This window comes from Dermacentor silvarum, chromosome 9 (genome assembly GCF_013339745.2).
Source record: "Dermacentor silvarum isolate Dsil-2018 chromosome 9, BIME_Dsil_1.4, whole genome shotgun sequence".
Lineage (NCBI taxonomy): Eukaryota > Metazoa > Arthropoda > Arachnida > Ixodida > Ixodidae > Dermacentor > Dermacentor silvarum.
In genome coordinates, this window is record NC_051162.1 from 25,122,191 (window position 1) to 25,148,800 (window position 26,610).

The window sequence follows — 26,610 nt, forward strand, 5'->3', positions numbered from 1 at the left end:
GTGGATGTTGTAGCCTCATGCGTCTGCCTGCTGCTGCTAACCGATATGCAGCCGTGCGAGCTGCCAAGCTTCCTCGGGCCGCTCAGCAAATTCTTCGGCGTCAGTTGTCAATAGGTCAGCATCTTGACATGGCGTCCAGCATCGTCTGGACTTCGCGACCGTAGAGAAGGCGAAAGGGTGTGAAGCGCGTCGTCTCTTGCACGGTGGTGTTATACGAGAAGATCACGTAAGGCAAGATCCGATTTCATGTTTTGTGTTGGACGTCGATGTACATTGCGAGCATGTCTGTGACCAAGACTTATTCAGTCGCGCGGTAAGTCCGTTGGTCTGCGGATGATATGCGGTTGTCCTAACTTCGTCCATAAGCTGCGCTGTGAATGGTGTCCCTCTGTCTGTTATTACAGTGGAGGGAGCATCATGACGCAAGACGATGTGGTGCATAAAGAATTGCGATACCTCTGAGGCAGTGGCTCGTGGGATCGCCTGCGTCTCGCATAGTGGGTTAAATCAGTCGCGACGATCACCCATTTGTTGCCGTCGGCAGACAGAGGAAACAGTCCGAGAATGTCCATGGCAACTTGGTCGAAAGGCGTGCAAGGTGCTTAAATTGACTGAAGTAAGCCAGCCGGTTTAATGGATGGTGTCTTGCGGCGCTGGCATTCACGACAGGCTTTAACGTACTGCTTTATGCTTGCCGAAAGCCTGAGCCAATAGTACATTTCGCTTACTCTAGCGAGTGTTCGTGAAAAGCCTAAATGACCAGATGTCGGTTCGTCATGGCAAGCGAAACAACGTCGTCGCGCATGTCCCTTGGAACCACCAGGAGGTAAGCACGGCTGATCGAACAGGCATTCTTATACAGCACGTCTCACAGGCTCAAAGACGTCAACGAACGGGACAGATGGCGTGGTATGGTTGTGTCGCGGCCCTCTAAATGATCTATGATCGGTCGAATCTCAGCGTCATCACGCTGCCGTCTGCTCAAATCCGACGAACTAATGGCGCCCAGGAAGCCGTCATCGTCCTGTTACCTGACTGGCACAATCAATTGGTGATGTCAAATTCCTGTAGCCGCAAGCTCCACCGTGCCAGTCATCCTGAAGGGTCGCGCATGCTTGCCAACCAACAGAGGGCATGCTGGTGCATCACTACTTTGAAGGGATGACCATAGAGATAGGGGCGAAACTTGATGATCGCCCACACGACCGCGAGACACTCCTTCGTAGTCGAATAATTCGCCTCGGCACGGGGAGCGGCTGGCATACGCTATACCTCTTTCCACTCCATTTTCAAGCTGGACGAGCACTGCACCAAGGCCAATGCTACTGGCGTCGGTATGCACCTCAGTATCAGCATCACCGTCAAAATGTGCAAGAACAGGTGCTGACTGCAGGCGCTGTCGTAATTCAGCAAAAGCCGCCTGTTGCTCATTATGCCAAAGAAATAGCGTGTCGTCCCTTGTAAGGCGAGTCAGGGGATACGTTATCTTCGAAAATCCTTTAATAAACCGGCAATAGTAGGCGCACAATCCCTGGAAGAGCCGGACGGCCTTCTTATCGGCAGGAGCTGGAAACGCGGTCACAGCGGCAAGCTTGTCTGGATCGAGTCGGACCCCTTTGGCGCTTACTACATGCCCGAGGAACTTGAGCTCTTCGTAACCAAAGTGGCACTTTTCGGGCTTAACTGTAAGGTCTGCCGATCAGATGGCTTCTAGCACACTACGCAGACGGTGAAAATGCTGCTCGAATGTTTCAGAGAAGATGACCACATCATCTAGGTACACAAGACAGGCCTGACACTTCAGTCTAGTAAGGACAGTGTTCGCTGGAAGGTAGCCGGGGCTGAACACAAGCCAAAAGGAACCACTCGAAATTCAAAGAGACCATCTGGAGTCACAAAGGCTGTTTTGTTGCGGTCGTCTACCTCGATTTGCCAGTACCTGCTTTTTAAATCGAGAGAAGAAAAATAGTGGGCATGCCATAGTTATCTAACGAGTCATTGATACGCGGCCGCAGGTACACGTCCTTTTTAGTCACGTTGTTGAGCTTGCGGTAGTCTATACAGAAGCGTAGCGTTCTGTCTTTCTTGACAAGAACAACCGGAGACGACCAAGGACTGTTGGAAGGTTCGATGACACCACCGTCAAGCATCTCCTGGACTTGCGTACGTATGGCTTCGTTATTTTGCCGACACGCGGTAAGGCTGCTCGTGTATCGGGCGTGCGTTTTCGTACGTGATGATCCTGTGTTTAGTGATGGAAGTCTGGCGTACCTTGGAAGAATTTGCGAAGCAGGTCCTGAATTCAAGCAAGAGTTTGCGCAGTGCTGTCTGACTATCGGTGGACAGTTCAGAATTGATGTCGAGATAGCCCAGAGACGTGTCTGCTGTCTCCACTACTTCTACATGAAACAGTCAACGTTTGCTACTGCGTCTGCAAACGTTAACGAAGTGCCGCGGAACAGGTGTCGGTGCTCGCAGCTAAAGTTGGCAAGAAGCAACTGCGAATGACCAGCACGATGCTGTATAACACTTCGAGTAACACAAACACCTTGTTTCAGTAGGTGTTCCAAGTTACTTTCGGCCACCGCTTCGCCATCGCATAAGCCACAGCATGTGACGTCGACACTGGCTCATGGAGGAAGCGTTACACTGTCTGCAGAAACACAAAGTACGTCGTCACGCTATTGGCTGTCTTGTACGTCGATTACTCGTTCGGCAGAGAAAGTGATACCACGCTCTTGCAGAACGATAATAGCGCCGCACTGCTGCACGAAGTCAACCCCAAGAATAACGTCGCGGGAGCATTCGCGTAAGACAAGGCAGCTTGCTACGAATGTAGATACTTGAATCTCAACTTTAGTCGTGCAGGTGGCCAGTGGAGTAACGACGTGGCCGCCAGCCGTCCGAATCTGCGAGTTATGCTAGGGCGTAATTACTTCAGCTGCGTTGCTATTTTCCCGCTTAATATCGTGTAGTCTGCGCCGGTGCCCACAAAAGCACTAACGGCGTAACCGTCAATAGTCACTGGTATATCGAGCGAAAGCCAGTCGTACCGTTCAGCTGCAGGTGATGTCCGATCGGTATCTTTGCGTAACTGCGTCCGTGGGAGGTCTTCAGCACTTCGGCCGTCAGCGACCTCACCCCCAAAGATCGCCTCAGTTTTCCCGGCGGGGACTGGGCGACCGCTCGGGAAAATACCGCTGGGGCGGAGGTGAAAATCGTCTTGGAGACAGCGATCGCGACTGCCGCCTGGCAGGCGGTGGCAAGCGCTGCTGAGAGAGGTAGTCCTGAATGTCCCGGGGTCGCTGGCCGTATCGGGGCGGCAGCGAGTATGCCGAAAAACCGGGAATCCCAAGGCACCAGTATGGGCAGTTGGTACAAGTGGTCGGCTTCACCACAGTGGAAGCACAGAGGCCAATGATCAGGTGCGCGGCAAACATCTGACTTCCGAGGGGGTGGGTGTCTGCCGTCGACAGAGTGAACCTCTTGCTCCGAACGATGGGCAAATGGAGCGGCATGAACGGGTGGCGGCATGTACTCAGCGTTGTAGGATATCGGCTGCGCCGACTGAAGTGACACCATAGGAGGAGCACGAAGGAACAGCATCAGAGAGGAAGCAGGGCGCTTCAGGGCTTCCGCGTTGGTCGCACGGTGGTACTCGGGAGGTACTGCCGCAGCGTTATCAGGAGGCAAGGGGTCACGGAGCGCCTGGTGCAGTTCGTGCTTGATAATGCTTGCTATGGAGCTTACCATAGCGTACGGTGTTAGGCGGCCTTTTGCAGCTCTTCACGCACTACAGAGCGGATGAGTTCTCGCAGATAGTCACCGTTGCTTCCTATGGCCGTGAAAATGTAAGCAGCACACATGCTGTTCGCTTGCCGCTCATACAGGTTCGAGCGATGCAGAAGCATCTTTTCCATGGTCACGGCCTCGGACAAGAACTCCGCGACCGTCTTGGAGGCCTCGTGGACACACGTTATGTGGCTACAGAACAATATTAATGTCAGCTGGGCAAACTAAAACTAAGGGAAATAAAGTTGACTAGAAATGCTGGAGGTGTAGTACTGTTACTTGAATTAAAGTGGGCTTCAAGGTATTCATGGCTTTGTATGGACCAATTCCAGCATCTGAAGCAGAAGTCCAAAAAAAGGTGAAGAGGGGACACCTGAGGTTCAGGCATGTAATGCTTGAAGATGAAGAAGAATGGGACTGTGAAGAGGAGGTATGTACGCGCCACCATTTCAAGGTGCAAATTTGCTTTTTAATCTACGTATAAGATACAATTTTCTTTTCTTTCCCTTAAGCCACCACGGGAGAAAAAGCACAAGAAACAAAAAGAAGCCCCAAAAGACAGCTTGCTGAAGCTTTAAAAAAAATAAGCAGGCAATGGATGCTGCAAACAGTCGCCATGACTCTGACGGAAAATGCTTGGCTGCAGAACAGCTTGAGCAAATGAAGGAACTGGCGGACAGACAGAAAGAGGAAATTAGAAAATTAAGAAAATTGAATGAAGCACTTCAGCAGAAAGTGATCACTCAAATGGAAGAGTTCAGTAAGCATTATTTTGATTTTTATAATTGCAGTACTGTGATAGAGAAAAAAATGCCTGCTTATGCCTGTAATTCTGATGTTCCAGTTCAAAATGCAAAAGTCACAGTGTCTGTCAAACAGCCTGCTGTAATGGTGCCACCTACGACGCCACCACCAGTACAGGGACACGACGATTTTAATGGCAAGGATGAAGCACCTGCTGCATGTGCCCTTTGGAGCCCTGCTGCTATGCCCCAAAAAAACATCCAAAATCCCTGGTCCTGAACACATGGTAAGATTTTTCTAAAATGTGGTTCAATTCCTGTTCTAAACCTTGCTAAACAAAGTTGGCACTAATACACATTAGCAAGAACAGCTTGACTAGTAAAGTCGCATGAACTTTAGCAGGAAAATCAACACCTGTACATGTCGCTTTACTTGCTTATGTGCAATCTGGCTATATTTTACAATCGTGACTGCTAAATTTTTTTCAGGCTCCTGATAAATCTCTACGTTGCAAAATCATTTTTGTCACCGCATGAAATCGTTTTGTACAGTGTGTGCAGGTTATTAGTGCGTATTTTGTGGCTACGCAGGTGGATATAGGCCAGGGATTGCAGATACCCATGGGAGAATGGAAGCGAATACAGCTGCAGCCGAAGGACAGCCTCTTTGTGAAGGAGCTGGTAGTGGTGATCTGGGACACGGCAGACTTGAAGGGTCGTTACCTCCAAGGTAGGTTATCCCAAGTCCTTAAACCAGTTGCACCCACTTGGCAGTACATCTGATGATGCCAATGTCATCTACTTCATATCGATTTGTGTGCATTCCTAAATATCATGCAACACCCAGTTTATTATGAGATGTTTTTGCCATTACTGTGGCAGTAATGGTCTCTATTCAGCATTGGGTACAGTGCTTCCACCTTCTAGTGTGTGGATACTCCCTGCATGCATGTGCTGTGCACAAAAGCCACAGAACATACAGGGACCACACTTGTCTCTTGCATCAGAATGCTGCATGTAATCCTACCTTAATAAATTGAATTGCACAGTAATATGAGGTAATCCTCGATCTCCATGCTGGAGAGGCAGATTTCACTGTCTCATTGCTTTCTGTCTTGCCTAAAATCCCACCACACCGCTACTAAAATCAACAGGCTTTGTCTCAGCATCCATAATGCAAGCCAGCTTTTCCCTTTGCGCGTACGAATGCATACGGACACAGAGCTAACGGATCAGCACATAGGGCCCAGTCGTTCATTTGTCCGATGCGGTTTTATTTTCCAAATCAAATAATTGGGGAACAAAATGCCATTATCGCTTTAATGACATCGCATGTCAGGTAGGCAGGGGCAGGGGAAAATGTACCTTGTGGTGCCACTGACCAGTATGATCAATAGACATGAACTTTTCAAAATACATTTATAATTCAAAATACATTTATAAATTACACAGAGCATGTAAACTTGGCTCTCCCTACAAAACAAATGAATTACCTTGGCTACAAAGATTGTTCCAGCATCCCCCTTAATTAGGATAGAACTGGTTGTTGTGACATTTTCTATCTTTTGCTTGCTAATTTGCCTTTGCTATATTTACAGGCAAGCACTGTCCAAGGTTTCCGGATCGCCCCCTAAAGGAGCCTTTGACAGCTTGGAAGGTGGCGGTGATGCGTGGTAAGTGAATGCAGCATTACATTTGTCGTACTTCTATTGCACAAAGTTTTTAGCCATTATGGCTAAAGCTCTCTTTCATAATTGAAAGTACTATCAGCAGTTCAGGCTCATTTTACCTTACTAGACTTGTTGGTTCACCAAAAGCTGTTTGCATCATTTTAGTGCGCTGGACTGGTTGAAGGACTTGCTTTAACTTTGACTACCTATTTTACTGTTTTTTCTGATGACGGAATGCTACAAGGAGAGGCTGCTGCGGCTTGGCCTGCCTGCTGACCAACAGCACCCATCCTTGACTTGACTGCACCTTGACTGCACCCATCGTGGGAGCTGCCTGCGGTCCTGCGGGTTCGCTACGCATAGCGCCGGCTGTCACCGCGAGCTGTTGTACCGGCAACCCTAGGGTAACCGGGCTTTGCTGGTTGGGTGGAGTAGGCTTAGCTCCTTCCACCCTGGGGGCAGGAGCGACAGCTCGCTGCGCGCGGGCTGGCAGGCGGCAGTGGCCGCTGCGACGCTGCCCCCCCGACGCGCCGCATCCGCATAAGGTGTGCTATGGAAAAGTGAACACTTTACGGGCTTCCTTGCAAGAAATATTATCTTTTACTTTTAGGGTGATTATGTCCTTTTATTTTTTCCAGTTCGGACAGGAACGTGAGTAGGATGCGTGGTCACCACTGCAGTTCACACAGCGAGGAGTGCCACTAGAATTGTCGGAGCGGCCCTGGACTCCACACCTTGCACAAGTTATTTAACCACGACAGCTCTGCGAGCCATGGCCGAATCTTTGGCATTGAAAGCACCGTCTAGGGTTAAGGACATATGGTGAGACAGTTAACTTAATGTATCCTGTTTCGATGGTTTCAGGCAGAACGCTAGATCCAAATGTTAGGACAAGATGTCTGGTGGGGATTTCTTTATTGTTCCGTCTGATGGTACGTTTTACATTGGTGACATTTTGATCTTTCCACCCTTCCAGGACTTCTGCTTCTGATAATTCTAGGAGGTCTGCTTCTGATACGACTCCGCGTGAGCTATTCATTGATCGGTGTGGTGATACAGAAATTGGTATGTTGCCGAGTTTCTTATACTGATGTTTCTGACGGTCCTCAAGAAGGTCTCCGCTAGCCATTTTGATCACTTTGTAACTTGACCCTAAAGCTTCGGTCAAATATTTCGCAACATTGAATGGTGAAATGAATCTGGCCAGTTTTTAAGAGTTCTCACTGTGTACAACATGGTATTTTGGATAGTTATCCTTTGGCCGGTTGAAAGATAGGCAAAGTTCATCGGTGCGTCCCCTCTTTAGAGGATGACGATCAAGTATGCGGGGAAAAGCTGGTGTTCCCATAACGGTTTGTTTTATTTCAGCGGCAATGGCGGCCACCCACCACAGAGGCCAACTGGGGGCCGCTGCAACACAACGCGTAAGGCTGCAGGCGCCAACCGTACATTGCCACTATAACCTAATATATTATACCCAAGGGAGGGCACATACACGAGGTTAACCCAAGCCGCCTATAAAAATTATGAAGTGACAGAAGAGAAGAGATCATAGGATAGTAAAAGAAAGAAGACAGGAAAGCAAAAGGTTGGAGAGGGGGTTAGGAAAAGGCGACCACCGATTTCCCCCGGGTGGGTCAGTCCGGGGTGCCATCTACGTAAAAAAACAGGCCAAAGGAGTGTGTTGCCTCTGCCGAGGGGCCATAAAGGTCCAAACACCCGGCTCCGGCTCAACTCCCAGGATCCCCTTTTCCCCGGACGTGGCTAAGCCGCGCACGATACACGTGGGAGGGTCCAACCCTCATGTGCTCACCTACGCGGTTTCACAACACACCAAACGCCTGCTGACGCAGACACCCCTGTGGGTGCCGGCAAGTAGGGCGCTGGTGGTGATTTGAACGAAAAAGCGGGAAGCATAACGTCTCGCGAAAATCGGCGCTGACGCGGAACAGCACGTCGCTCGGCTAAAGCAATTGATACTGAGCAAACAAGCTCTAGTTGCAGTTGTACAAAAATGCCATACACATGTCATATCATATGCTAACACATATTCAGGGCATCCATCCACTGCCGAAAAGGCGGGCTTCGCTACGTTTGCTATTCCACCCAGCAGGCATGGAGTGAAAAAAAATTGGCCGCCATCCTGCCCTGAGAACGTGTATGTCCAGCGAAGCTGTATCAAACACCACACATGGTCGAGCATTGTATTCACGCTGGTCGTCTGGTCTGAATTTCCGTGGTCTACCCATGGCAGTCTTAGAATGAACTGAATGATTTGCTAGACGGGTCTTGATTTTATATATGAAAGCGTGGTGACATCACTCATATATCTATTTTATATATGAAAGCGCGGTGACGTTACTCACACACACACACACACACACACACACATAGGCTGTATGCCTGATTGCAAAGATATGCCGTTTGCCTTCAATTGTGAACCTGGCGTTTTGTGTTTCCACGCCACGAAATATTCCGACCAACAGCTTGGCTGTATGTAAATATTAGAGCACTGCACGGGCTCTGGCTTACCCGAAAGCCCGGGCCGGGTAGCTTTTTCACGGGCTCGGCATGTGCGTTCTGAACCGGGCCCGGACTTTCTGGTGGTGTGCATGCAACCTGCAGCGAGTTATCCTCGCGCGTCTCAACTGGAGTAGCACTCTAGCATCCTCGCGCGTCTCAACAGGAGTAGCACTGCTAGCTTCCAGCACAGCCTGTGTACTTCCCTTTTCTTCTGTCGTATTTTGCACCGTTTGAACAAAATGTAAAAGCCCAGAAAGACCGAAGTTGCCTCAAACCAAAGATGCCATTACCTAAATCAATGTAATTAATGCTTTCAGCACGGTGAATGTGCGTTCGCGACTTGCCGATTCTTCAAAGGTGAATAGGAAATATGATGACTGGTAAGATAATTTGTCACGCGGCTGAAACATGGCAATGCATACATCCATGATTGCAGGCATGTTCTCAACCGGCCGCCTAGCAGCAGCGCATTACTCTGCACCATGAAGGAACGAGAAGCTTTCTTTCTCCATTTACTCCATCCATGCGCTGCACTCACGACCAGTCGTCGCTGCGCTTTGGCTAGAGTGTACTAGAATACGGTCGAGTAGGACGAGCGGCTGGGGCGGCGCATGTTTTGCAGTGAGGCGCCTGACGTGGAGAAATACTGTGGCAGTGCTCCGATAGAAGTGGATTGGGCCGCATCAAGGTCGCGCCGATGGAAACTGCTGACGATACTGCTCGGCAGGGTCATTCGCACTACTTCGCGCGCTGGCATTTGCGTTCAGACGGCTCAAATTGTGTTCATAATTGCATATGACATGTATTTATGCCTTAAAAATAAAATCGTTTCATTCGCTTTATTTTTTTAATGTAACTCGGTGATCTTTTCGCTCTCGGGCCGGGCTCGGGCCTAAGGCCGCTAACGTAGATTGTGTCCGGGCCCGGGCCGGGTCTCGCCATAAAGCTTTTGGTCGGGCTCGGGTGGGCAGCCCAACGTAATAACGGGCCCGGGTCGGACCCGGGCTGAACAAATCGGCGCTTTAGTAAATATGCGCGGCTCTGCTACCGCAAACACCAGAGACCAACGGAGCTGGGGAAAGCCTAGTACAGTAGTAGCAAACCACACACTTATTTGCCTGGCGCTGAGGATTTCTTCGCGATTTTCTGTGTAGTATCGCGATGAATTCGCAAGCCTCCGGATCTTCATTTCTTCGCCTACGCGAACTCGCTGCTTCCCTCAATCTAAACGCGGGAATCGAGATGTTCTCTTCTGGAACGCTTGGTTTCAGCTTCCCTAGCTCTCGCTTCAGTTTTTCGGAAGCTAGGGCGCGATCTTGTACGCGTTCCAAAATGGAACGGAGGCGTTCCGTTCCATCGAGCCGCACACGATTGGTCAATTTGAACGTTGCGGTTGAAATTGGCCAATCGTGTGCGGCTCGATGGAACGGAACGCCTCCGTTCCATTTTGGAACGCGTACAAGATCGCGCCCTAGTTGTCCGGTCGAAACCTGCTGAGCCGCCGTCAGAGGCATCGGCTGCAGCTCGGTGGTCCGCAGTCATGGACACCCGGCGCGTTCGGCGCGAACGCGGGGAAACGCGATCGGCGTCGGCAGCAGCTCTCATGTAATGCGAGCGCAAGGATTTAACGAGCCGCGCCAATCCAAGCCAGAGGGAAAAAATGGGGAGTGATGCGCCGCCATTTCGTTACACTTTGCTCAGCGCTACCGATGACTGCTACAAAATTTTCAAACGAACCTTTCTCGGCTGCGCGGATCTGCGATAGAGGTCGAGGAGGCACGAATAACGAGGTTACGTGTGCGCCCGCGACTTCACAAGCGAGACGCCTGCCCGAGCGACGCACACCTGAATGAACGACTTGCTTTGCGGTGCCGAAATCCCATGGCCCTCCTTTTGCCAATTTGCCTAATGCAAGTTATGTTCGCTAATGGCTGTCCGCTAAACGATGGATATACATAGTTTGCACGTGCGTCACTTCCGCACCAGTCCGCGAGCCTGTCCGCCATCTTTAGGCACCTGCTGGCCTGCGGAAGCGTGCTGGGGCAGGCTGCGCGCGCTGATGCGTTGTTGATCCGAAGTAACTTTTCGCGTCGTGATCATGCCAATCTGCGCGATTTTCGGTTGCCGCACAAGAGGTACCACTGCCGCGAAGCCAAGCTACGCAGAACCGGGCGTAGGTCCACACCAAACGTAATAACGTGGCAGTGCGAACGCACAAGAATGCTGTCGGAGAAACGTCGGTGCCTGTGGCTTTCCCGGATAAATCGGAAGGACCTGAACAACGTGCGTGTCGTCACTTTGTTTCGGGCGAGTATCGGGTTGTTTCGGGCGCCAAAACACTGCACATCACGCATGATCGTAAAAGGGCGGCAGCGAAAGCCCCGTACTGGTTGGTGACCGCCCGCTCCCACACGCATAGTCGCCTTTACCGCTCTGAAAAACGCCCGTGTACTTGTGTTGTAGTGCACGTTAAAGAACTCTGGGCGGTCAAAATTATCCCGGAACCCTCCACTGCCGCGTGTTTCACAATTAGATCGTGATTTTAGCACGGAAAACCCCAATTTTTTTTTAACGGCCTACAAACTGCTTCGCATCGTCATTTCTTGGTATGTGTGCTTCGCTTAGCGATATGCTAAGCAATATTTGAATGTCTGCATGCTTTCAATATAGTGGGCTACTTCTATTTAACGCAACAAAATTCACATGCACGGACATGCACCTAACTCTAAACCAAAACTCGCAGAAAGAAACGAACACACGTTTTGAGGCTTGGGGAAAAAGTGCATATAGGTGAACCATTGTGGCAAGAAAGCTTTCCCTGAATGAAGCAGCACAAAAAATACTGAGATAGTTTTCTCTGCCGCACGCCAAGAAACATATATATGCTTTCATTGACTCACCTCGCCGAGGACGATGGTAAGACCCTACGACGGGCGCTTCGCTGCAACCTTCCTCATCCAACCGCTCGTGAAGTAATTGTGCGCCTTCAGCGATTTGTAAGCCTTTATTTCGTTCAGCGTGACGTAGCTCGTGGACGGGACAAGATAATTAATAATATCCACGTACGTCGTGGCCGGGTGTGGTATCCACGCCAACGTGCAGCTAGTATGGGTCCACGCCGTCGCACATTCCGACCTGTTCTTTGTAGCGAGCCCGCGTCGGCCCTACAAGCTCGTCCATGTAGAAAGGGCAAATTCAGGGCTCCGGACTTTTGCCATCGCAAAGCTTTCACGATAGCAAACACGCGGCGCTAACACGTAGAAACGAACGCCGAACACAAACGCAGCGGGCCAGCGGCTAGTAGCGAGGTGCCTAGCGATGGCGGACGGTCGGGGCAGGCGGCGGATATGACGTCACGTGCAAACTATGTATAAGCACCAACGCTGTCCGCGACAAGGATTTCAATATTTGCACAGTTTCGACGCGCACAAAGAATGCAAAAAATCACGCGCAAGGAATAATTTGGCGAAAATAGTAACGATATGCTAGGGGAAACTTACCATCTGGTCGCGGTTCAGACACGTGTCAATCACCATTGTAGAGACAAGGGTCGCAGCATATGCCAACCTCGTTTGCAGCTCCCGACAGACGCTAGCGTTACAACACGCCAGCCGCTGAGGTCTCAGCTAACGATGCTTCGTCCGCAGTATTTGAGCTCTTGGTCACAACATTGTTTTCAGCAACCGCCGTCCAAATGCGTGCTCGCCAGGTTACAGAACATGGTCGAAGTAGCGGGAAGGCTCCGCGACGTAGTACGCACGCAAAACGAGGTCCGTCTCCCAGCGATAAAGCGCGTACTCCACGTTCGCCAGCGGCTTCCCGAGCACTGCTGCCGCGCCCACGGCGGCCGCGGCCACGTCAACCGCGACGTAGAGGCTGATTGGCTGGCGGGCGCAGCACGGGCTCTCTCGATTTAGCCGATCTCCCCTTTGGCGCCGTTGGAATCGTCCATAACATCCACGCGCGGTGGCGCCGTCTTCGCCCAGACGATGCTTTTATGCTGCAAGCGCCCTCTCCCACCGTCGTAACTAGAGTGTACTAGATAATGGTCGAGTGGGCCGAACGGCGCTCTCCCGCTGAGGCGCCGCGTGTGGAAAAATTTTGCGAGGGCGCTGCGAGCGAACTGGATTGGGGCGGAGACGCGCTCCGCGGCATATTCAACGCACTTTCGCTGCGGGCGCCGAGGCCGATTGCGCATAGTACGCTCTTAAAATAGTGCTTTATTTCAACTGCAAATTTATGTTTACACCATCTTGCCAAACATATATATTTGAGGCATGGATTATACAACGCGTCGTCTTCAGTTTTGCTGTCGTTGTCAAGCGCGTCGTCTGCTAGCGAGCGCGCGTTCGCTACGCGGACGCTGGCGGCGCCCAGTTTTTCTCGCAGAACGTCTGTGTAGTACATTTGTTTTTATGTTTTAGTTGCTTTGGTGCGCTCATGACTCTTGACGGCGGGTACCAAAGGTAGTTTCAGTCAAGTGAACCATTGTTTTTAACACTGTCTTCTAAAAGCAACTGGCATCTCTGCAACATGAAGCTACGTACGAAAATTTTATTATTGATAGCGTGTCATTTTACGCGCGCTTCTTGTCGGTGGATATTGATCAGGAACAATGATCGAAGAAAACAATAATAAAGTGAAATAAACCAGGTTTATTAGCTGCGTGGCGCGAAGAATGACCGATGTATTTCTACGTAATTAAATCAAAGGGTACATTGAGAATGGTACAAATGGTACAGTGAGAACTCCCGACCGTGCACGTTTACATACGAAACACACCTATTAGTGAATACTGCACATAAAACTCTCATTCGCAGAAATATTATTCATAGCAGGCAATTAAAACTATATATATATATATATATATATATATATATATATATATATATATATGAAATTGTTATTGATATGCTGTACGACGCCGAACAGTCGTTTCCGTACGAATGTAACGCATAACCGCACTATTGCAGTCTCAAAGGTGAGAGACCGATGCAAGTGCGGACTGTTAATCCGAATGATTGTGCTGCCGGAGAGTTGTGGCTGTTGCGCAGAGGCGCAGTTCCTGAGAAAATTAACGCAGGGGTGTTAATAAGTCCGGCTAATAAGCTGCTAATAAGTCTTGCTAATAAGTGTAATAAGCTGTCATTCAATATAAATGCCCCGTTTTGGGGCAGCCTGTAAATCTGCTAACTTGATTCAGGCAAGGAAAACTTCTTTTTGACAGTCTCACCATCTTTGCAACCCATTAAAACTGGGTGCCCCATGTGGTACCACACTTATCTTCTTGAACGAACGCAGCAGATCTACACATATCTGTACGTGTATGTGAGGTATGCCGTTTCTCTAATTGCTTCATTATTGTCGTTATGATAGTGCGTCGAATAACTGAAAGCAGCCGTTTATAATTTACAAGCTGCTTAGTTGAGCGGACAGACATTTGGGAATGGCATTACGTTTATGTATGAAATATAGGATAAACGTAACATGTTTTTCTCGGAAATCAGACTCGAGAATAATTTATTTTGTTTACACTCCTAGCAAAAAGACGAAGAACGCAGCCAGCTGTCTTTTTTTTTTAGTTCAAACAAATTTGTGGGTTTTACGTGGCAAAACCACGATATGAGTATGAGGCACCCGGTTTAGATTTCCCCACCTGGGGCTTTTTAACGTGCACCTAAATAGAAGTACACGAGTGTTTTTCATTTGTTCCCATCGAATTCCGCGACGGATTGAACCCGCGAGCTCCAGTTTAGCAGCGCAACACCGTATATCCACTATACCGGGTGTTCGAAATTAAGGTTTAGGGAATTTTTAAAAATCTCCTGTGGCAGTTAGCACAATTCTCATTGATGAGCTGGGTTATTCGAAGAGGCGGACATTAGTAGCACGAGAATCGAAACACCGATTCAACTTATTAACAAAATTGATTAACGAACTTCTTAGTTAATTACTTTACGACACATATTGCAATTTACGAATTGTAGCCGGTGAGGTTGCAAAACGCATCCACTTGAAATGAATTTCCAGAATGACACCGACCGCGATAAATGACCCCGTACCCATTACTCCGCATTCTGTTACGCGAGTAAGGCGGAAACTTGAATAGAATGTTGCGCTGCAGTTTTTTTTTTTTCAATAACAATGCTTCCCGTAAATCTGAGTACCCGCCGCGGGGGCTCAGTTAGCTAAGGCGTTGCGCTGCTGAGGACGAGTTCGCGGAATGGAATCCCGGCCGCGGCGGCCGCATTTCGATGGAGGCGAAATGCAAGAAGCCCGTTTGCTTGCGTTGTAGTGGACGTTAATGAACCCCAGGTGGTCAAAATTAATCCGGAGCCCTGCACTACGGCGTGCCTTATAATCAGAACTGGTTTTGGCACGTAAAAAAACCCCATCTTCTTTCTGGGGTTTTACGTGCCAAAACCAGTTCTGATTATGAGGCACGCCGCAGTGGAGGGCTCCGGAATAATTTCGACCACCTGGGGTTCTTTAACGTGCACTACAACGCAAGCACACGGGCGTTTTTGCATTTCGCCTCCATCGAAATGCGGCCGCCGGGGCCGGGATTCGATCCCGCGACCTCGGGCTCAGCAGCGCAACGCCTTAGCTGACTAAGCCACCCCGGCGGGTCGTAAAAAAAAAAAAAAAAAACCCAAAAGAAGAAAGAAATCTGAGTACGAGGTGCCGGATGGGGCAGATATGCTTTACTTGTTTGATGCGGCAAGCAGGAAGGTTACATATGTTTCTCCGTTTGCGTTCCGCAAGACCTACTGATGGAAAACTATATGCGGAACAATACACACGAGAGATACATGCTGCTTGAAGAACGAGAAAAATATTTGTTCTCCAAAGGGAACCGTACAATAACATAGTAGAATGAAAGCCGACACTGCGGCCGCAATGCACGGGCAATCACCGAGCGGCATTAAAAAATAAAATGAAGAGAAAGAAAAGCATTTGTTCTTAAGACATATATACATGTCATATTCGATTATGAACACCATTTGAGAGGTCTGAACGCAAATACCAGCGCGCGAAGTAGTGCGATTGACCCTGCCGAGCAGTATCGCCAGCAGTTTCCAACGGCGCGACCTTGATGCGGCCCAATCCAGTTCGATCGCAGCGCCGCCACAGTATTTTTCCACGTCGGGCGCCTCACTGCAAAGCATGCGCCGCCCCAGCCGCTCGTCCCACTCGACCATATTCTAGTGCACTCTAGTCGTAACGCAAGACGTTTCTACGCCGAATAGTTCGTTGCCAAAAACCGAGAAGCTGAAACGCGTGGCGAAGCGTTCGAGACGTGTGGCGAGTAACGATCGCATTTTGCTACGATTTCAATCACAGACGCGCGTTCCTGGCCGCTGCCATTCGAGTGTGCACATGATGGAGTCTATTAAGGTGTTGCTATTATTGACGACGCTTCCGCCGTGCTCCCTCAGGGGTTTTAATATTAAGCGTCTTTTCCTTTCTTTTGGATCACTCTCATCATGTTAAGTCGTGCGTGATCGCATCAGCTTTGCTGTACCATCCCCTGGAATAGTAGCAATGCCCGCGAATGCTCAAAATCGTTATATGCGTCTTTTCACGGTGTTCTGGCTGAGGAGATGTTTATTGGAAAAAAAGTTGTCGCAGTTTCACCTCAAAGGCGAAGCATCAATTGCGATAGCAAATTTGTAGAGAGCTATACGGAGTAATGATAGTAGCTTTATCAGCTGTATAAACTTGGACATGCAGCAGCACCGGCAACACGCAGAACTGTTGTCGACGCCGTCGGCGTTTTTCCCGCGTTCGCACAAAATGCGTGCGGCGTTGGTGACTGTTGCCGGAGCCTCTGATATAAATGGGCACTTGGTGCCGCAGCTAAACGTCCCCTCCCTTCCCTCCCCCTCCCCCCCCCCCCACGGCCTCTCGTGCGTCAGAAGAAGGCGCGTTTGCTCTACATATATGGTGATTGTAAAGGAGGAAAGAGACGCCTACTTCTGCAGCCCTTAAGGGAGCACGGCACAGAACGCGCGTTTGTTCTCCGCCGTGCGTTCACTCCCCGTGAAAGCGCGCCTCCCTCGCGCCCTTTCACTCGCACATACAGCGTTCGGCGGCGCGCGGCGACGATTTCATCTCCATTGACGTCATACGGAACCTCACGGCGACGGCGACGGCAACGGCGACGGCAACGGCGACGGCGACGCCGACGGCAGAAATCTGCTTTGGAGTGTCCATATAATTGCTATCGCAATAAAAAGAAATCCGACAGAACCCGTCTCACGATCATTCCTTAATTTATGACGACAACACTGGCGTCCTACTTCTCGTTCCTGCTGTGCAGTCACATTGTTCACCTGTTTGCGGTGGGGTCGTCGGCATTTTCCTTCTGGCAGGTGCTATAACCGGGGTGGGTATTTCCAAAGAGTGCGTTTGTTATTGGCGTATGCTCGACATTTACCGTTTTTCGGTGTACCTTGTCGTCTATGAAAATAGTGTTTGTATTTTTCTGCAGTTTCTTATGATTACTGCTTGGCGTCTGGTTAGTATTCTGGATAGACTTGGCAGGCTGGTGTGGTTGTCTCGTTTCCTGAACAAGCGCCTTTCGATGTGTTATTTTCTGTCTAACTACGGGTCGCAGGTGGTTCCGCAGGGGATCGAAGGTCCCGGGTAATTCTATTCACGGGACAGCGCGTTTGCTTTGGCAGTTCCCTCGATTCTCTGGAGGCCAAACACCCATTTGATGGCAGCAACTGGTTGTTTGAAATTATGTGGTCTTTTGGGATGGTTTTAATTTGTGCCGGTAGTGTATTGTTTGCGAATTCGGCTATGGCGTCAGCGTTATCAGCATATGCTTGTTGTGGTCCGTTATAGCGATTACGTATATTTAGAGCGCCGGTGCTCCTTGGGCGTTGTGGTATCCGTGTTCGAATTATCACGACTGTTTGGCCCGTTGTCATAGCTATATCAAAGCTGGCACCCGTCTAATATATTATACCTGTTGCGGGGACAAATTCCAAGTTTGTTCGCGTGCGGCTTTCTTAGTACTCTCGCATCGTGCGTCTAAGGATTTATGTTCTTCGGTATCGGTAGCGCAGATGTTCTACGAAGGACGTTCCATGAAGGCAGCGTTTCAGACATTGGCGGGAACTGCGACGTTGAACATACGAGCGACTTAAGCACTTTTCTTTGTTTGGATTGTTGTAGCTGTTGCTGTTGAGCAAGGCGGTGTACACTGATTCTGTCGTCCAGTTGTTTAAAATACATGACGTTTGACCGCGCGACTTAGACAAAGGACGGCGAAAGAGGGGACAAACGGACGCAAGCGCTGACTTCCAACTGATTTTTATTTCGTGGTGTCTCATGTTTCGGAGTTTCATAGTCTGCTTGTTGCCTCGCTTCTCTGCATTAATGGGCCCCTAAAACACCCAGAGGTCGAAATTTAGTTGTGGTGTTGCAGTTGTGCACGAGTCTCCAACGAACACGTAGCCGCGAGAATTTTTCGAAATGGTGCCGTAATAGCGGAGTTACACGCGTTTGATGGCCGAAACCCGGCCCTCGCGCATTTCGCTCTTTCCTTCGCTACTCTCCTCGTCGGCTGGTCTGTCCTCGCCGAGTGCTCTTCCAAATGTCACGTGACATTCCTCGGCGCCAACGCGCTTTCAAGTCACTGCCCACTTCCGGTTAAGGCACGTCCGCGCTAGTGGCAAATATACCGACGGCGAACCGACTTCCACTACCGTAGAATGTCTGCCGCGCGAGAGGTGTCCGGACTTCAAAGTATACGGTAGTTCAGCCGGCGCACCGCCCGCTGCACGATCGACGGGCCATCGACGATGCGCGAAGCTGCGCGCCTCCGCCCCCAGCGACGGAAACATAGGCTGCAGCTTCTGTTCCATGCAAAATTATTTCCGCTAGATAAAGTAATGCATAAATTGTACATTTTATGAAAAACAATATCCGCTGTCAAACGTTTAACATGAACGAGAGCTCCGATACTTGTCGAGCTCAGCTGCAGCGCACGGCTACCGACGGGCTATGCTCGCATCGCAGCGGACGGCGCTCCTAATATCAGCGCATTTTTCTTCTTTTGTGTACAATTATTGTGAAGAGCGACAACAACGATAAGAAAATATTGTGGCTCGTGAGCATCGGTAATTCATTCCGAAGCGCCGTCCGCTTTAGCTTTGAAGGGAACCGGAAAAGGCCGAGCGACGATATCGGCGCCGTCGAGCGATAAGCGGCGGTGAGGCTGCCGCACGAATGGGTCCCGGTCGCATCCACGATAGATATAAAGCGCCAACGCTGTCCGCGACAAGGATTTCAATATTTGCACAGTTTCGACGCGCACAAAGAATGCAAAAAATCACGCGCAAGGAATAATTTGGCGAAAATAGTAAGGATATGCTAGGGGGAAGCTTACCATCTGGTCGCGGTTCAGTCACGTGTCAATCACCATTGTAGAGAGAAGGGTCGCAGCATATGCCAACCTCGCCGTTCGCGAGCAAAACCGCTGTCGAACGGCGGCCCGCGAATGGCAAACGGCGTGCGGCTTTACGTGCGGCGAGTTACCGTGCCAGTAGACAGTTTTAGTTACACGCACGTAGAGGCTTTGCGTACGTAGAGCTTCTACGTGTAAGCAGTGCGCATGCGCAGAACGTAGTGGCCGCGCGCTGGTCTCACGGACGTCCGTGAGATTCGATTTTTTACGTGCGTTTCTTGCGCACGTAGAGAGCTTCGCGCGGGGGTTTCGCGAGATCACGAACAAGCGATAGCGTGCTGAGCGCGCGCAGATGGCTTGCATGGAAACACGGCGACAGGATGACTGGTCATTTATTTCATTCCATGTCAACGATGACAGCAGATAACGCTTGCACAGCACACTTCCGGGCATTGCGGAGACGATGACCGGCACGCATCAATGCACATCACTGGCTTCGCTGAAATACTCATCTTGAATTGAATTGTTCATATTTCCCGATAGATGTAGCTACGTGGTGCGTCGCATACGTGTAGCTAAAAGCGTTTCAGATGGCGTGCACGTAAGGTACGTAGACTGTTCGCGTTTGCGTACGTGCAGTCTCCACGTACGTGTAACTAAAACTGTCTAGTAACGTGGACGGGCCTTAGCCGCGACTCAGCGCTTCTCGGCTACCCGCTGTTGCTGCGGTGCCGGCTCAGGCGGAGCGTGTCGCTATGAGCCCTGTGTTGCGGGCACGTCTAGAAAGGCCAACACTGTCGCACTCTGTTCGCACAGCTAATCAGACCGCTAAGCACGACTGTGTTGGAACGCGAGCGATTTGGCACTTGTGGGCTGTAATTACCGATTCGCAAGCGCGCACAAGCCAGCAACACAGCGAGGAAGAGCAGCGAGCGCGCGTACCTACTAGCAGACTAAAGCCCGTTTCACATGATGCGATTTTGTCTGCGAATTCGCACGTGCGAATTCGCAGCTGCGGAAAATAGGCCGCTGGACCCTTCGTGCGTGCGTTTTTTCGATGTTCGGCGTGCTGAACGTCTCTGCGAAAAACGCATCTGCGTTTTTTCAGACGACCAATAGGAGGCGGCTCGCTCAAACGTCATCGCGCGGCGCGCATTTCAAACATTGAACTCCATGTTTACAAGCGGCTTCCAGGGCACGTTTTTTTTTTTTTTTTTTTTTTTTTTTTTCATCCAAGCGAAGCTAACTCAGGGCGTACACCGCTGCTGCTAGAGGAAGCGACGCTGCAGGCTCAATAAATGTTTTCATAATCCAATCCAATCAACAGCGAGGGACAGGACGGCGCGATCCACAGCAGACGATCTCCACCACACAGATGGTTTCCCTCTCGAATCAGCATCAGCACTGCAGCCTTTTCTGAGCTGTAGTGATTAGTCGTGTGCAAGTACTTTTTGTGTCGCGCGCGCGAGAATGGCAAAGGCAGCTTTCAATGAGCAGCTTATTGCCGAAGTCGAGAAGAGGCCAATTCTGTGGAACACGCGGTTAGAGAAGTACCGCGACTCCGACCTTCGTGATCGTCTGTGGGATGAAATTGCACAACTGCTGAAAGAAATGAAACCAAATGGTAAGTGTTTTGTACAGCTGTACGTTGTTGATATTCTTGCCTCAAAAAAGTGAAGCACGTCTGTATATTCACGCGAATATGCTTTTGACTACCTGCATGTTTTCGTCTATCCATTTTCAGTGAGAGCCGACGAAGCGCAGACCCGCTGGCGTAGCCTCCGCGACACGTTTCGAAAAAAGAAGAAAGAAAAGAAAGATGCATCAAGAAGCGGGAGTGCTTCTCAAGATGGAACAAAAAAAAGAGTGGCCGTATTACAGCAGTATGTCATTTCTACATAACACCATGGAAGAAGCTGTGTACGTATTTTCTGAAGCCCTCAATACCTTGGGCACAACGCGGCAGTAAGCTTCGTGAAATGTGTTCGGTGTTGATTACATGGTTCAGTGTAGGCTGACAGCTAGCCTTTGCACCCCCGAAGCTCTGCGCGGGTGGCGCCGGTTTTGACCGTTGTTGCCCCGTGGCACGGCGGGAACTGGACAGATAGGCTGGAAAGGAGCCCGCGTCCGGGTAAAATGAAAAGGGAATGGTACTTGTAGTTGCTTGTATTTATGCTTCTCGTTCTTGTTATCTTTCTTTATTTTCCCTTGTTGCTTTGTTTTCTTTGCAGCAAAGCCAGTGTAAGTTCTGCCCAAAGAAAAGGAGAACTGAATGAAAGGGACCCATAGGGGTAGCAAAATAAAGTAAACTTTTTGCTGAGGTCTAACTGGTCTTTCACTGTCAGAGCAGTACACTTGTAAAGCACCTTGTGAATGGTAGTCCCTCAGCCATATGGCGCTGAGTGGCGGAGAAGTGTGATTAATTCTTTGCGAATCAGACTGCTTAAAACGTGGCATTATTTTTGTCAAAAAGCAGTTAGAGCTTCTGTAGCTGTGTCACTTCACAGTGTTTTTGGCATGCATATTTGTAATAAACCAGTACTTACGGAGGATTTGTTGCGAGCCCCTTTGGTAATGTTTCTTTTTATGTTTTCTTTTTTGTGCAGAACAGTGAGCAACGTGAGCGACAACGAAGAAGACATAGCCTTCGTTGAGCCAGCTCCACTCTCAGAAGAACAGACCCAAGAGCCAACAGAGATTGTGAATGAGCTTTATCAGTGCATTTCAGAGAGGGCGCCAGGTCCAAGCATGGTGAGCAGTGACAGCTCAAGCCGCAAAAGGAGTGCGAAAGAAAGGACTGGGGGTCGAAGAAAAGCGCTGAAATAAATTGACAAACACATCGACACAGTGAGCAATCAAATTGCAGCGTACAAGGAATTGAGCCCAAGTGCGCACTTTGGGTTGGCTATAGAGCCATTTGTTGCTGCGACGCCTGAGCACATGAAAGCTCACTTATACATGGAGCTCATACATGTTGCCTCACATTATGCCCGAGGCATTTACCCACCAGCGCTTCTGTATCAAGGAATTCCAGAAGATGAATGATGGTTTCGTCACAGCGTATTACAATGTTGCATTTGTTATGATGGTTTTGTCAAAGTGTATGACAACATAAAGAACATTATTTCATCTCTGCTGCTTTCTTTGCCAGTAGGGGGCCAAAGGACTCCCTCAAACCATCCTTCACAGGCTTTTCCCTTCGCCTCCTACCGAATGTATTGTGATAAAGCTATAAAGAATCAGTCAATCAAATTCATTCATTCAGCATTCGTATATACAAGTACTGAATATGTATTTCTGCACATATATTTACAGGTACATGAACATCGCATAACAAACAATTGTGACATGCATATATGGTTACATTGCGTCAGACAAATTTGTTAACACAGCTGAACTTCATTTTATCGCATTAGTGTCCCTTTAACTGCAGTGTGACATTAAGAACGTAAAACCATTTTTGAAGAGTAATAGTGAAGATTATTAGTTCGTGTAGGACTATTTAGGCAAAACAATGTGTTCTGTAATACATAACAAAATGTAGCATTTATCATAACAATTAACAAATGTGTGTATCTGTCAAGGCAGCATTTGCAACTTCACATTTGCTTGGCATAACAAAACACTTTTTGGCAGCCACATAGACATTCATGTGTAGAATGGAATCAACCGAGATGTGAAAATCCTGAAAGCGTAATATATTTTCAAAGAAGGTGTGCAGAATCAATGTTCGCTGCAAAATAGTATGCTATGTCTCACACATTAAATGGAACAAAAAAGTAGAGTTATCTGAACAAAAAAAGCGCCTACTAGCCGGCACCTTCCAATTAGTAGTATACAACAAAAAATTTAATTGGGTCCTACTGAGGAGCCCTTCGAGAGGTCATTGCAAACCTATGGTGGAAGGCCACAGCGCTCACGTTGCCACGGCACAGCTCCTTCGTGCACAAAATAGTTGCGAAACACATCCCGCGTTTCGGCTGCAGACTGTGTAATTGTGTGCACCATGATGCTGCAGATTAAGGAAAGCATTCTCCTCAGCTACCTGGCGCCACTGCCCTTCCACAAAGTTGCCGAAGGTGTCTACCTCGTCCACATATCTTTCTGGAATGTAGGACACGTCATCACGAAGGAAATTGTGCAGAGCACATGCTGCGAGTGTCACCATTCTGGCATTTTCTGGTAGAAGGTTCATCGGTCGACGAAAAATCCTGAACCTTGATGACAGCACCCCAAATGCATTCTCGGCACATCTTCTGCAATTTTCAAGACACATTATAGTAGAACCTATTACGAATAAATTTAAGTTACGCGTTACCTTGCTCTGCTGAGGCGGTAGTTAAAGAGGCGCAGGTCCTCTGCGAGGCACCTGCCAGGGTACGGCCGCAGGAAGTCTGGCCTCAACTGGAACGCCTCGTCGCCGACAAAGACATAAGGGGCTACGGCAGTGGACAGTGGGAGCAGCTGAGGAGGAGGCAGGTTTAAAGCACCTTGGCTGAGAAGTTTCCCAATGTTCGATGCCTTGAATACACCACCATCACTCTGCGATCCGTATGCGCCCACATCAATGCAGACAAATCGTAGCTGGCTGTCCACTACAGTCATTAGAATGATGGAGTAGGTGCCCTGTAATGACAGAGAATCACATCTCATTGAGAAGTGTTTCACTAAATCTTTGTACTTGTAAGAATAATACATAACTAACGCTCTCTTACCTTATAATTAAAATATTGAGATCCCGAATGCGGAGGGGCTTCTATTTGGACATGCTTCCCATCCACAGCACCTATTTAGTGTGGGAAATCCCACCTGCTCTCAAAGCCCTTGGCAATATCCTGGAACTGCTCAACGTTTGCTGGGAACTGAAAATGTAGTAAATAATCATAGATATTGCAGTTTTCCCTCGTACAAAAAAATGCAATGGTTAAACATGGAAGATAGTAGTTCTGGTTAAACTTTCAATAAATGAAGTTTCATAACTCGCATAACACTTATGCATGTCGGTCACCACGAATGTCTCATAATTTGCTTAAACAAGCTTACATATTTAAGAAATTTGTAGGATAACTTACCTTCATACACTTGGGTCGAAGGACATCCCACAGAAGTGCACATACTTCCTTCACAATGTTACTGGTAGTCGATATGCCTACCTTAAATGCCATGGCAACATCTTGAATTTGCATCCCCGATGCTAGGTATCTAAAGTAAACATAGAAAACGCATTGCTCGGCAAACTTGTGGAGATAAGTTCCCAAAACATTGTGCAACATTTCCTTCTTCCAGCGAAATAAAAATACATTTATTTATCTTCTAATTAGCAGCAAAAATGCCATGTAGCTATTAGTTCTCTGGCAATGGCAGATCTACATTGTTTACTTTTTCGCAAAACTCCGAAAATCCCCAGTTGTAAAAAAAGGAGTTCACACGCTAGACAGCGTGCAAGATGCAGAGCATTTTAGTATTTGCATATCAGAAGCACAGGTGAAGAATTGTTTTCACTACAATACCATGTACGCACATTTAGAGCTGTTAACTTACCTCAATGTGATGGCAAGGCGGCATCGTGAGGGCACGGGCTCCCGTAAAACCCACTGCTTTGAAAGCCTTGTTTCTAGCAACGAATCCAGTTTTTCGAATGTCTCTGGTGTCATCCGATAATATTTTCGGAACACCTCCGGATCATGGGTCATCAGAAAGAGGGTCTGCGCAGGAAATAAGATTTCACAATTACTACACCTGCGCACTTGTACGAAGAATACTCAATTCGTACGAATGCGGCTCACCGTTGTGTAGAACTCGGACTCCGTCTTTCTGTTCTGCCAGCTCGGCCTCACCCACCATCGACGGGGGTTTGGTTGTAGCAGGAGTGCCTTCTTCAGCAAGTAAAGTTTTTTTTTTTTTGTGAAGAAGCAGGAGCTTCTTATTGACGGGCGCCATTTAGATACGATCTTGCAGGCGCGAATGGCGCGTAGCAGACGATACGCTCGCGCAAAAAGCGCACTCGCCAATGTTGCCCGTACCTTCGTGCCAGTCAGAATGCAGCTAAAAACAGCTGAATCGCTTTGTTTATTTCTTTTTTTATTATTAAACACGGTAATGATACTTTCAGTAGTGTAAATATATAGTTTAGAAACATTGCAGAGTGGTTAATTTAGCAAAAAAGTTGCTAAAGCATATACCGAACAATATACGAGTTTGCAAACCCTGTGCTACGAGTATGCGAAAAACGCAACTGCCGTGGATCCATGTGAAACGGGATTGCGAATTTCGCATCTGCGAAAAACGCACTGAAAAATCGCACCATGCGAAACGGGCTTAACAATGAGTCGTAGGTTCTTGCTCGACCGATCGACATCGTCGACCCGGTTGACATCACCAGATACACCTTGGTGACATCGCGACGACCGTGGGGATAACGGAAAGGCCAGGAGAGGAGGACGACATTGATTTTTTTTATGTTGTGGCGCGCCCGCGGCGCGTAGCGCTGCAGCGTTTGGCATCGTTGATCGTGACGGCTTTCTGAACTCGATGCGCGCGTTTACTTGAAATGTTCAAAATATATATATTTGTGGTGGTTTAGAGGCCCTTTAACTCCTTTCACGAAGAAGTACGGCCTAGTAGTTAGGTAGAAATTGACCACCTTCGTTGTTAATTCAGCCGCGTGTTCCCTGCAACCACGCAGGTTCGAGAGATTCATGGGGATGGCGCCTTCCGATAGCAGGCACCTTCCGCGAGGAATGCGTATTTCCTTCCCATCGATTACATGCACATAGTCTCTTATTATACGGGGTGTGTACCATGCACCAAGATTTAAAAATATGCAAATGCCACGTAGCTGCAGAGAACCTAAGTAATTCTTGCCGTCGCTTGGAGATACTCAGATTTTTTTATTTCCGCCTAATGGAATAATTAGATTTAATTAATTAATCAATTTCTGATTTATTATTACATTAAAATTGTCAATCGGAAAATTGTAGAGCAACATGAAAAACTCCCGATACAGCTTTCTGTTGATCAATACGTGCTTCATAACAGATTTTCCCAGCGCGAGAGGAGCCTGCGAATACACCCAAATTACCGCGCGACTGGCCGCTCGAGGCACTCTGCATATACAGTGACACGAGAAAGGTAATTGTGCAAAAAAAATTGATACCGTGTCAACATTTGCTTTGCACGCATGGCATTGCAGCATAATGAAAAGTCGCATGGAAAATTTACTATGTGCAGCGTAACAGCTAACAGCTTACGTAACAGCGCAACACGTTATCAACGTTGATAACGCGAGCGGACCGTCGTTCTGACCACTGACAAAGCGCGATAAGCGCGAAAAGGCATTATTACTTTAAAGGCATCGCTACAAAATACCGGCCCTGGGCAGGTTGCCGACAGGGACATTGACGAATGCACTCACAGGCGCCGTCAAGAGTGTTCCTCGCAACGTGCAGCTCGGCGGCGGCAT

The 26,610-nt window shown here is 48.7% G+C and overlaps 1 long non-coding RNA gene and 1 pseudogene across 1 annotated transcript; both read right to left on the minus strand.

The window, feature by feature from the left end:
• Positions 1-23,042: 23,042 nt before the first annotated feature.
• Positions 23,043-23,780, minus strand: LOC125939797 (uncharacterized; annotated as a pseudogene).
• Positions 23,781-24,226: 446 nt separating this feature from the next.
• Positions 24,227-25,444, minus strand: LOC125940421 (uncharacterized). Its single transcript, XR_007463644.1, has 3 exons — positions 24,935-25,444; positions 24,690-24,853; positions 24,227-24,350 (listed from the first exon to the last, which is right to left on the minus strand). It is a non-coding gene; the product is annotated as an uncharacterized LOC125940421 (long non-coding RNA).
• Between the last annotated feature and the right edge of the window lie 1,166 nt (positions 25,445-26,610).